Raw genomic sequence first — 12,447 nt, forward strand, 5'->3', positions numbered from 1 at the left:
TTTAAAAAGAATAATCTTACAAAGCCTTCCTAAGAATTACATAGAAGGCCAGAGGCCTGAAAGGATTAAATTTGCAAACCATCATAGAGGTTATTGTAGGGAGTAAAAGGAGATCAAGGAGGAGGAAAACAGCTGCATATGCAAAAGTCCTGAGACATTACTTTGCATAAGGGAAAGCTGGAGGAAAGCTGGGGTGCTGAATGGAGGTGAGAAGGGAGAGGTAAAGGGCAGTGAGATCAAAGAAATCCCGGAGGCTATGTCATGTAAAGCCTAATGAATTCATTATAAGGAAAGATGAGGGAGGACTGTAGCATTTGTGAATAAAGTGAGTCTGCATTTGTTTTCATAAAATCATGCTGCACTGAGAATTACTGGAGGGATTCATATGTCAAATCAGGGCAGCCAGTGAAAAGGCCATTGCCATAATCCAAGGGAAGGTGATGGTTCCTTAACCCAAGGAAGGAGAAAAAGGTTTACTGAAAATGTTCATAGTCTGGATATATTTTGAAGGTAGAGGAAATTAGATTTGCTTGTAGGTTAACAAAAGAGAAAAAAAAATGGTCAAAGATTACTCCAAGAATTTTACCTAAATAAGTGAAAATATGAGGTTATTTCTCATTTGTCACTTTGAAGAAGAATGTAAGATTAGGTTTGGGAGAGAAAAATCAAATTCTACTTTAGGTTTGTTCAGTTGAACAGATATTTAACATCAAAATATAAGTTATTGGGTAGATAGTATGACATATAAAATCAGGAGCAATTAGGTTAAAAGTACTGGAATTTATTGAACATAGATCGTATATAAAGGCATATTAATGAAATCACACTAGAGATAAGACTTTATGACTAAATTCAGTGAATCAGTTTTGATGGGTAAAATGACAAGAAAGACTAAATGTATCTACCAGTGACGAAGTCAGAAAACCAGAAGTATGTGGTGTCCTAGAAGCCAGGAGAAGCATTCTAATATGGAAAGATTTCTCATGGGTCAAGTACAGTGAAGACAGAAACCAACCATTTTATCAACCATGTTAAGTCTCTTTGAGACCATGAAAAGAGCAGTGAAAGTGGGAAATGTTACTAGTCTGACTTATATAGAGCACACTTTAGGGATTTAACTGTAAAGAGGAGCAGACAGTGTTAGAATTTCAAAGAAAATCATGATCCAGAGGGGACTTTGTGGGTGAGGGTTGGAACCAAATGTTCAAGACTTATTCCTAATTCTGTGGTCAGAGATTACTCCTGGAAGTGATCAGGGATCAAACTGGAGTCAGCTGCATGCAAGATAAGTGTTCTAACCCCTATCTCTCCAGTCCAAGAGAATTATTTTTCTTTATTTTTATAAATTATATTATTTAAATATCATGTATTACATAGTTGCTCAAAATACATTTGTTCCAAGACCAGTCCTATTACCAGTTTAAAATTCCCTCCACCATTATCCCCAGATTTCCATCCTGTCCCAAGCCTTCCCTCTTGTCAGGCACAAAATAAAATATTTTCTATTTCTCATTTGTAGCTATGTGGTAATAAGAATATTTGTGAAAATTAATGTATCTTGCAATGAGATCATTAAGTCATTGTCAGAAGGGTTGCTAAGCCATTGTTGCTATTTGATCTCCTGTTATTCATTTTGTTTCAGAATATTAAGTGACATTAAATACATGTTGATATCTAAATTGCTGGGAGGATAGTTTTAAAAAATATCTGGAGTTGTCACATTGTTCAGGAATTCCAAGTTCTGTGGCTGATGTTGTGGCTTTTAGGAGCATACTTTGACTTCCACCACGGCTTCTGTAAATACAAGAAGGCATGGGAAGGGTGCCCAAAAAGTCCTGGAGATGTCGGCTCAAGTACCAGCGTACCTGGAGTTGTGATCAATTTGCAGAGATTAGTGGTTAAATGGGGAAGCTGAGCCATTGGCTAAGTGGCACTTGTGGGTGATAGATGCAGCTGGTGTAACTTAGCTTGCCCTCCTCTCCCAAGATTTCTGTTTTCAGAAATCTGTTTTCACATGTGTGAATCATGTAGCCATGACTTTTCACAGCTTGGTATCCATCTCTTTCAAGAACAGAGTGAGTCTATGGAGTTGACCGAATGCATACATGATAACTTATTTTAATTGAATGAAATAAGATAAGATGGAGGAATTCTCTGGGGGAAAAGAAAGAAATGTTTTTGATTAGTTTTAAGTTGGCTTTCATACAGGTAACACATATGGATATCTATTTTCAGAGTCATTGATCCTCCCCAAATAAAAGTTTAACCTATTAATATTAACATGTCAATACTACAGGACTTCTTTGCTTTCTATTCTTTCTGCTACCCACCTTTTCACACAGTATTTATAGTTTGACTTGAAGTCCTTCAGACCTGTATTATGTAAATAAAGTTTATCCCATCAGTAAAATACCTGAAAGAAAACAAATATTACCAGAATTATATGTATTGGGAGCACAACTTCTTTTTTTTCTAGGAGATATGCCAGACTATTACTCAGTTCTGGGAAAGAAGAATCAATAATGAGTCTGAAGTTTTTAAAGAAAAATCTTCCTGAATCCCAGTGGATTCCCTGGAAAGGAAAGACTGATAATAATTTGTCTTGAGCTTATAGATTCCCTGGAAGTTGGTTATGTAGAAACAGAAAGTTAAGCACAGATGGCCATGCTCTGAAGTGACCTTAATTCCAAAAACAATGGGGTGGGGTAGGGGTGGAGATGGGTGAATCCTATTGGAAGACCAAGCTCAGAAGCCAGCTTGCTGTCACATGATCAGAGCAATAGTCACCATCATAGATTCACTGTGGGATGCATTTTTCCCCAGTGACATCTTGTGAAAGCCAGTTCCATTTGCCTTAATTTTTTGTATCCAGAAGCTGGACCTACACACATGCATTCACATACATACATACATACACACAGAGACACACACACACGATTCTCAATTACCACTCATGATACTTGAAGTTTTTATTTTAATTTTAACAAACGAGACAATTTTGACAACTAATCACAAGTGGAAGATCTTAGGTTGCCTTCTTCCCAAGATGTATTATGGCTTAAGTGATTGGCTAAAAAAAGAAAAAGAAAAAGTACATGATAACATAATACTCTGAGTTTCTGAATATTTTACTATCAGTAACTTTGTATTTTTATATTTATAAATTTACTTAAGTGCATGTATAAATACACATTTGTCTTTTATTTATAAATATATCTTTAAGTCCATAGAGATATTGAAAGAGTAAAGCTCTTAATTCTTGTCTCCACATGACTGACCCAGGTTCAACCCCTGACTTCATATGTTGTCCCTGAGTGATCCTCAAATACAGAAGCATAAGTAAGCTCTGAGCACCACCAAATGTCACTCCAAAAATTAAAAAAATTTAAAATGGCAAGTATATCTTATATAAAATTATGTATACACACTGACAAGATTGTACATATTTTAATATTTTTGCAATACAATTTAATTACTGAGAAAGGATGGGTTTAAGCCACTAATGAGGTACTTGGAGGCTACTCCCAGTTTTGTGCTTAGGGGTAGCTACAGAGTTCAGGGGATTATATGTAGTGCCAGAGACAGAATTTTGGTCAGCTGCATGCAAAGCAAGCACCTTAACACCTGTATTGTTTTCTGGCCCAAGATAAAACTATTTTAAAGTCAGGCACATTAACCTATTCTTTCTTTTCAGTCATTGTGCACATTTCTACGGTTGCATACAATATATTTTATAAACCTGAGGAAACAGTACAATGCAATATATTCCTAGAAGTGAACTACTGTGTAACAATAATCACAAATTTGTCACTTCCAGGAATTCTAGCAAACTGTTTTCCCTGCATCCTTTACTTTGAAACCTCTGAAAATTATTTGTCTTAATATTTTTGCCAATCTGGTATGTGAAAAATGCTAGATCATTATTGACTGTTTGCATTACAATGGTTACTGCCAAGGTTCATCACCATTTCATATTTTATCTACCTTTTATATTTTTTTGTGAATTGACTATTTATATTCCTGACTGTTTCCTTGTTTAATAGGCTGTCTTTTCCATGTTGATTTTTATCAGTTTACTATACATTATGAATATTAACCATTTTTTCTGCCGCAGGGGTCACATATAGTTTTTCTCTTTCATCATTTGTCTTTTAAATGTATTTGTGGCTTATTTTGCTGATGTGCAAAAACTTCTATTTTTAGGATATAAAAAAATCTTTAAATTGTTCCCTCTACAGTTTTTCTGGGTTTGGGCTTGCTTAGGAAAGCATTATTTACCATAAGATTATAAAAGCACTATCCTACTTATGTAATCAGTGTTGTATTTTTAAAAATATGTCTGTAATCTTTCTCAAAATTGTCTGTTCTGTCATAAGGAGGTCTAATGTTTGCACGTTACTCAATTTAACTGAATTAATCATTCATCACAGCTAATTTGAAATACAAGTTAGTTTTCCACACATGTATGAGTTTATACTATAATTTCTCTATTATTCCTCACAAGGTTTTATTAACATTCTTATTGTTCGGTATGTTTTTACACCTAATCACTTTTTAAATAATCATCTTAATGGTTTTTTAATTTACATTTTTTGCTAATGAAACCTATTGTATATGCAATAAACAGAGCTTTCTGTAGAACATTCAAGCTTTCTGTACCTGAGTCTGAGTGCTGAGAATTGATTAGACCCCTGAGTATTCACAACCGAAAAAGGAGGTAATAGAGTTGGACACTTGCATTGGAATAGCAACTCAGAGGCAAGTTTAATAGCTATGAACTGACTAACAGTAGAAGAAGCAAGGTTCCATGTATCAAAACATCAAACTACCAAAAAAAAGTATACAACACAGTTAATAAAGCTCACAAGAAGTCCTACCCACCAGTGAATTAATTTTATTCCTTAACATGTTTCATTTCACTCTGTTCCAGTCCCCTTATAAATGTTAATAGCGCTTTAGAATTTTTTAGGATTCTACAGGGAGACTGTCTTTGGTTAGCTTCAGATTTTTCTATTCACTAGTCTCTATTCCCTGTCTTAATTGTTCTTTTTTATTCAGAAATTCTTAAAGTTTCTTCCATTTTATTTTCTTGAGCTTCAAGTGATTTAATTTTTTATTTTAACAATACTATGGAGAGACTGAGGAGAAGGGAAGAAGTTCTTTTTATTTGGCAAATTCTGTTCCCAAAGAATGAGATTCTCTACCTAACTCTGTCAATTAAAGCAGGATACAACTCAATTTCTGTATTAGGCAATAGCAATTAAAAAAAAATCCTATGGAAGACTATAATTTGGTCAAGACTGTAAGTCAGTACTGTAGATTGTTGGCATTGTCTCACAGCTAGCATGACTGCAGGGGCTTTTCTTGTCCCCCGCTCCTTTTTTTCTGGTCTTTGGGCCACACCTGGTGATGCTCTGGGGTTACTCCTGGCTCTGCACTCAGAAATTGCTCCTGGCTTGCGGGACCATATGGGACTCCAGGGATTAAACCAAGGTTCATCCTAGGTCAGCCTTGAGCAAGACAAATGCCCTACCACTGCACCACTGCTTGCCTGCCCCACCTTTTTTTTTTTTTTTTTTTTTTTTTTTTTTTTTTTTGTCGTCTCTTAATAGGATTCTCAGAAACATTTCTTGCCCTTCTGTATTTAATGTAGTGAGTACCAAACTTGTCTATTTGTCAGAATTGTATAGCGAACACTTTTTTAAATATTATGGTCCTATGCCTTTCCATAATAGTATTGCTTTAGAATCCCAATAGGATTATGTCTTAGAATAAGATACTTTAAATTTATGCAGGTGCTTGTGATATACTCTCAATTCTAGGAACTATTCTATAGGTTCTTATACCTCTCTGCCACAATTTATGTTCTTGGGAAATAAGAAGGTAGACAGTGTTAAAAAGGTTAGATAATAACAAAAAGATCTTCAAAATATAAAGTGACCTGAAGGATAATGACTTGATATTGTTAGTTGCCATTTAAGCAGAACACATTTTAGCATCTATTAAGCCATGTCTTTGAACTCTGGACATTACACCAACAAACTGTAGGAGCAGAACTGAGACCCAATGGCCATTCAAATGAGCATCTGCTTGATTCAGTCTGTTCAAGACCAATCTGTTGTCAGAATACCTAAAATAAGCTGAAATAGTTCTCAATGTAATATAGAGAATAAAGACTGTATATATAAACAGAAAAATTCCCCTGAGATAGGATAGTCAGAGGAAAGTAAATATAATAATAGCAACCATTTACTGAGTACTTATTGTGAACCAAGAATTGTGCTAAATGCATTAAACACATTTATATCATAAATGCTCCTAATGAGCTGATCACATGGGAATTTGTGTTAGTCAAGACAGCCTATATATGATAAGGTGGAAAATAAGCCCAAAGTATCAGTGGCATAAATCAACAAAGGTTTATTTCTTGCATATATCTTTTATTCATTTGATGCTCTTCTTTCGTGTCCTCCTCAGTCAAGGACATTGGCTGATGAAATCTCCACCATCTGGAACATAACCAGTTGCCAAAGCCTGGAGAATAGAAGATAAAATGGTACATCAGCTCTTCAGTGTGTTCACCATGAAATGACCTGACTTATTTACACACTTTGACCAATAGATTTCATATAGTCAAGTGGAACTTTACAAGGCAGGAAATGAAATGTTCTCAAGTGACAAAGGTCACAAAACCAAAAATACTGTTGCACCACATTTACATTAGCCATAGTATTGTAGTAGAATCCTTTATTTTTAACATGAAGGAAATGCCCAGTTCAGTAGTTTAAGTGACTAAGATTTTAGAAATCCACAAATACCAAGTGCAGACAAGAACACAGAACAATTAGAACTCTCTCCTATATTGCTTGAAGGTGTGCGAATTGGCACTGTCACCTTACAAGTTAGCTGGATAGGTTATAGTAATCGTATGAATAAGCCATTCTTTATTTCTTTATTTATTTTTACTGTAGAGCATTGAATCTCAACAGACAATGATTTTATCCCATCAAGGGGTATTTGGAGATAGAAGACACTTTGGTTTTCTATTTTGGTTGTCCTAGTGGGAAAAGAAAACTACTAATAGCTAATGAGTAGATCCAGTGATCTCACTAAACATCCCGAAATGCAGAAGATACACTCCTCCATCAAGGAATTAATAATATATGTTTTTCTCAAATAGATAATATAGGATAGTTGAAAAATCCTAGACACCTAAAATTTTATGTACACATGAATTTGTCAATACAAAACTGTACATGCTTGCTTATCTGAGCATTATCCATAGTAACTATATAATGATACTATACAATAGATAAAAGGACAAATGAGCTAAATCTATTCAAATGCTATACTATTCTGCAATATAAAGGAAGGTACCATTAGTACATGAAACAATATGGATGCATTAAAAGAAATTATATTAAACAAAGGATATTTATCTTATACTTGTTGTATAATTTCATCTATAGGATAATACAGCATTAGCAAAGCTACAGAGATGGTATCAGTGGTTTTCCAATATAATAGGCAGTAAAAGACAAAGAGTTTAAAGGGGTCGTATGAGGTAAATGTTGATGATAAAGGAATTGCTATGAACTCTAACTCTAGTTATGGTTACATAAATCTACACATGTATTAAGACTCATGGAGTCATACTCATCCATTCAATGCACTTTATTGTAATAATTTTCTTTTTAAAATTACTTTATTTAATACATAATCCATAATACAGTGTTTTCTGATATTCAGCGTTCCTACCCTAATCTCACCACCAATACATTTCTCCATCATTATCCCCAGTTTCCCACCCACCCAAAAGCCTTCCCCTTAGCAGGCACAAAGTAATTTATTTATATTGCTTGTTACAACTAAATAGCTAGTGCAATTACAGAAAAATCTTCAGCAAAAGAAAATTTGTAAAAATTGTTATATCTCACAATGGGGTCATTAAGTCATTATCTGAAGGTATACTAAGCTGTTTGATGCTAGTTGAGCATTCTGTGTCGCTATTTTTCTTCATTCAGCGTAGTTGGCTTCTATGCTACTTTTGCATCTAATTTGGTATGCTCCTACTGAGCTGTCTTTGAAGAATATGAGGCTGCATACACTCCACAATCTTAGAAATGGACCAATGAGTTCACATGATGGAGGCTGCAAATCATTTTTTAAATGTTAAAAGAATAAAGAACAATGAAGCACAGGCTGGGAAGCTCGGCTGATACACAGCTTGAAGTGTATGAATAGAACTAGAATTCCAGTTTGTATGATGGCAAAGAGACAGATGTAAATAAAAATCTTTGCACAGGAAGTACAGTAAATTGAGCTATTGGGATTAAAGCTATCTGTTGTTTACTTATATAGAATGTTGAAAGTATTGAGTTACTCATGGTGACTTGCATGCACTTATAATAATACTATTGCTTATTTGTTGTCTTTCCACAAGCACAGACCCAGGTATAGATTAAAACCATTGAGGTTGGAGAGATAGTAAAATGGTTAAAGTACTTGGTTTACATGTTGCTGACATGTTTTATCTCCACCACCACATACAGTCCCTGAGATCTTCCATGAGTAATTCCTGAGCACAAGGCAAGTTAAGTCCTAAGAATAGCCTGTATTAAGTTTTATGTTATGGTTTCATTTTAACTTTTTTTCAGGCCTTATTTCAATTTTTCCAGGCCTTGTAGTTTTTAGCTCTAAGAAGGAAATGTTGCCTGAGGTACCAGAAACAAAATTAGGAAGAGCTGAGTATCAATGTTTTCAGCATATTTTACATTTGTTTGGAACAAGGTTAATGTAATAGAACACGTTAATAATGAGGTCATATTCAAAAGGCTAGTCTCTGCTCATATGATTTCTTTGGTTCATGTGGCCAGAGGTCATTCTAATATGCTCTGCCCACCTCCTGACATTTTAATCACTGAAACAATTACCATAGCTTAGGAAACACTTTGGAAAAGACTTGTACAAAGAGCAAAGGAAAGAGCTGAGTTTGGAGTTGATTTTTTTAAATGATTACTCTAGAGAAGAAACTTAGATATAGCATTTTAAAATAATTTTTAATTTTATTGTTTTATACCATCACCATGAAATTACAAAGATGTTCATTACTGAGTTTCACGCATGTTTTAGCACCTTTTCACTCACTTTACAAGTGTCCACTTCAACAGTGTTTCCCATCCCCATTTGCCTCCCACCAGTCTTATTCTACAAGATGTGCTTTATATATATTTTTTTTATTTATATATTTATTTATATATATTTATATATATATTTATTTATATATTTATATATTTATTTATTTATTTTATATATATATGCCTGTGTGTGTATTTATAAAATTTTGCCTGTGGTCTACAGTACTGTTGCTGATAGGGCTTCATATATAACACTTTACCACCTTTCTTAGATAGCATTTTCAGAAATGCAGTGAATAAGGTAATATTTGGGTTGGAAATGAAGAGAGACCTCCATTAGGAATGATCAAAAATAAATACTAAACTGATTACTAGATTCAAAGGAAAACTTTTCTAAGCAATGCCATCTTAAACCCGAATTTTTAGAAAAATGGAATTATGTACAAAATTCATCAATGACTATGTACAAGTGATCTGAAAGCCAAAGCTACACTTTAGCAATTTTAGCAATCTTTTACTATTTATAAAAGTATATAAAATGTATGTATAAAATAATTTGTATAAAATGGACACAGAACAGATATGAATGCATTTCCTGTGCTTTAACCACACACAGAGAGATAGATTCTAAAATAAACATACTATAAACCATGGTAAGCTGGATCATTTTCTTCTATATATAAAGGAGGCTTGTTGAGTATAAAAAGTAAATGGAATTCACAATTATTAATAAACTGGTACATGCCAAGACCATTTAGATTGTTCCCACAAACTCTGCTTATCTGTTAGTTTAGTTGCAAAACACAAATGCATACCTCTTTTGTCATTATGGACAGTAATTTATTTAACGTAGCTTACAACACACTTGAAAGAACTAGAAGCAAACTGTAAGCTGGATCTGAGAAATGAGTCTCAAAACAATAATATGGAAACTAAGAGATCTGGATTCACTAGAAGGATTAGAAGGGTGGGAACAGAGGCTGACATAACTCTTCTCCCAACACCCACACCAGGTAACCTGAATACTGGCACACCCCTGCAGAAAATCCCACTGTTTCTAAAGCCACAACCAAAAGTTAAGACATTTTTTAAGTTGGTCTCTGTCTTGCATTTCCATTTCCAATTCCTCTACCTTTACTGGTAGACCCTAATTCCTTTCTGTATGCTAGCTCCAAGGAAATGTGAGAAGCTTAGTATCCAGCCTCAGCAATGCTGAAAAAAAGAGGAATGCTATTTGTGAGTTTCCAGATTACCTGCACCCTGTGAAGTAATCCACATTTTTATATGAAGAGACAAAAGCCTCATTGGAGTTATCTAACATTAACAAAGTAGTACACACTGAAAAGTAGTAGTGTCAGCATTTGAGCCTCCTCTGTCTTCAGAGTTATTTATTGTCTAATTAAATTGTTCTGTGCACAGTTACAAATGTCTTTAAATAATCCTGTTTAATCTTTACTGTAATTCTGACAAACAAGCATTAGGATTCTCAATTTTAGAAGAGAAAAATAAAGTACCAAGATTTAAGCAACATGCCCCAAACCACAGTCTATAATAGGGAGTCAAGTAGCTATTCTTAGATAAAAACACTCCCAATACTTCACCTTCTGTGGCAGCTTACTGCATTTTTGACAGTGGATATTTAACTGTACCACCATTGCTGGTACCATCTTTCTATCCTTTCAGGACACCAGCATTTCACTAGTTTATGGAGTAAGGTGAAAATTCACTGAAAGTCATCTCATGTGTATCCTTACCTCACTAGGAGGAAATGTATAGAATAGAAATTCTAGGACACAAATATTACCAACCACTAATCAAAAAAATCTAACAGTAAGAATTAGATCGTTGATTTTTGTACTTTGCTAATTTCTAAAGTAAATATTTCCACCATTGTGAATTTTAAACTGCCGATATGATATTCATCAACTCAAAAAAAAAATTCTGAACATATAAAAACTAGCTTTTTCAACCTGGAATGAGCAGTTACAGACAAACACTCTCCTGTGTTCAGTATTTAAGATATCTTTGCAAGGAAAATTAGAAGATTTGTGCATTTAAAATATTGACTAGGGGGCCCAAGTGGAGGTGTAAGTGGTAGGGCATTTGCCTTGCATACACTGAGCTAGGACAGACTACTATTAGATTCCCCCCCACCCCGGCATCCCATATGGTCCCCAAAGTCAGGAACAATTTCTGAGCACATAGCCAGAAGTAACCCCTGAGCATCACCAGTTGTGGCCCAAAAAAGCAAAAAACAAAAACAAAAAACAAATATAGATATAGATATATTGACTAGGCGGCTGCAGGGGAGTGGCAGGCTGAAGAAATGGAATAGAAATGACATGAGGACAGTGTTGGAGGGTCTTGGCCACTTTAATAGTGGTGGGGTGTAGTAACTTTGTATGTCAAAACCATAAGTGTTAAAAAAAACCATAAGTGTTAATAATTTTATAATTATGTTTCATAACCATAATTTTTAAAATAATTATAAGAACAAATTAAATTTTGGTATAAACTGAGATAATTTAACAATGTTGACTTGGCAGAAGGCCATACAAGGAGAGATGAAGAAAACTAAAGTAAAGTAATTTAGGCATGAGTCTGGCAGAGTGTACTTGATTATGTAGAAGGAGTAATGATTTGCAGTGCTTTCTGGAATCATTTGTTGTTTCCCAAGTTAACAACAAACAATATAAATCAAAGACAAGAAAATGTTTAGGCGTTTAATACACTTTGTAGGGGGAACTCCCACTTCACATGTAATTAAAGTAAAAAAATTAAGGTTCATAGCCATTTTTTGGAAGGACCTCTAGCCTTCTTGAAAGATTTTTTCATTGCAACCAGAAATGAAGTGTGATGTTCTACTGGGAAATCCAAGAATAACAATCAACTGTTTCTTCTCTTCCAATAGTGGTGCTTTTTCTGAAATGCATAAGATACTTCTTTAAATCTCTACACTGGAATTAGTTCTTCTTTCCTTTGTTTATGTTCTCTTTAGGGGCAATATTTCATTTTTGTGGTCTTTATTAATTACCTATACAAGATTTTCTTACAGAAGATAGTGACTTCCTTAAGGGTAGGTATGCTGGTTCATCATCCCTGTAGCTCTGCTCTTGAGACAACTAGCAAATGCCAATGATATTTTGCTGCTCATTAAATAATACCAATTTTACTTATCAAGTATGCAGAGGAGAAACTGGCATTAGAGTCCATTTTAAATAAATAAAGGAGAAAGTTAGAGGATAAAAAATAAAGTTGGTGGGGGAGAGAAGGAAGAAAAAAAGGAAAGAGAGCAAAAGAGAAGGGAGAA

The 12,447-nt window shown here is 34.4% G+C and overlaps 1 protein-coding gene across 2 annotated transcripts in view; it reads left to right on the top strand.

The window, feature by feature from the left end:
- CA10 (carbonic anhydrase 10) overlaps window positions 1-12,447 on the top strand; it is a 550,141-nt gene that overhangs the window by 283,476 nt on the left and 254,218 nt on the right. The gene's annotated exons all lie outside the window — the stretch shown is intronic.

The sequence above is a fragment of the Suncus etruscus genome, chromosome 1 (assembly GCF_024139225.1).
Source record: "Suncus etruscus isolate mSunEtr1 chromosome 1, mSunEtr1.pri.cur, whole genome shotgun sequence".
In the NCBI taxonomy this organism is placed as follows: Eukaryota; Metazoa; Chordata; class Mammalia; order Eulipotyphla; family Soricidae; genus Suncus; species Suncus etruscus.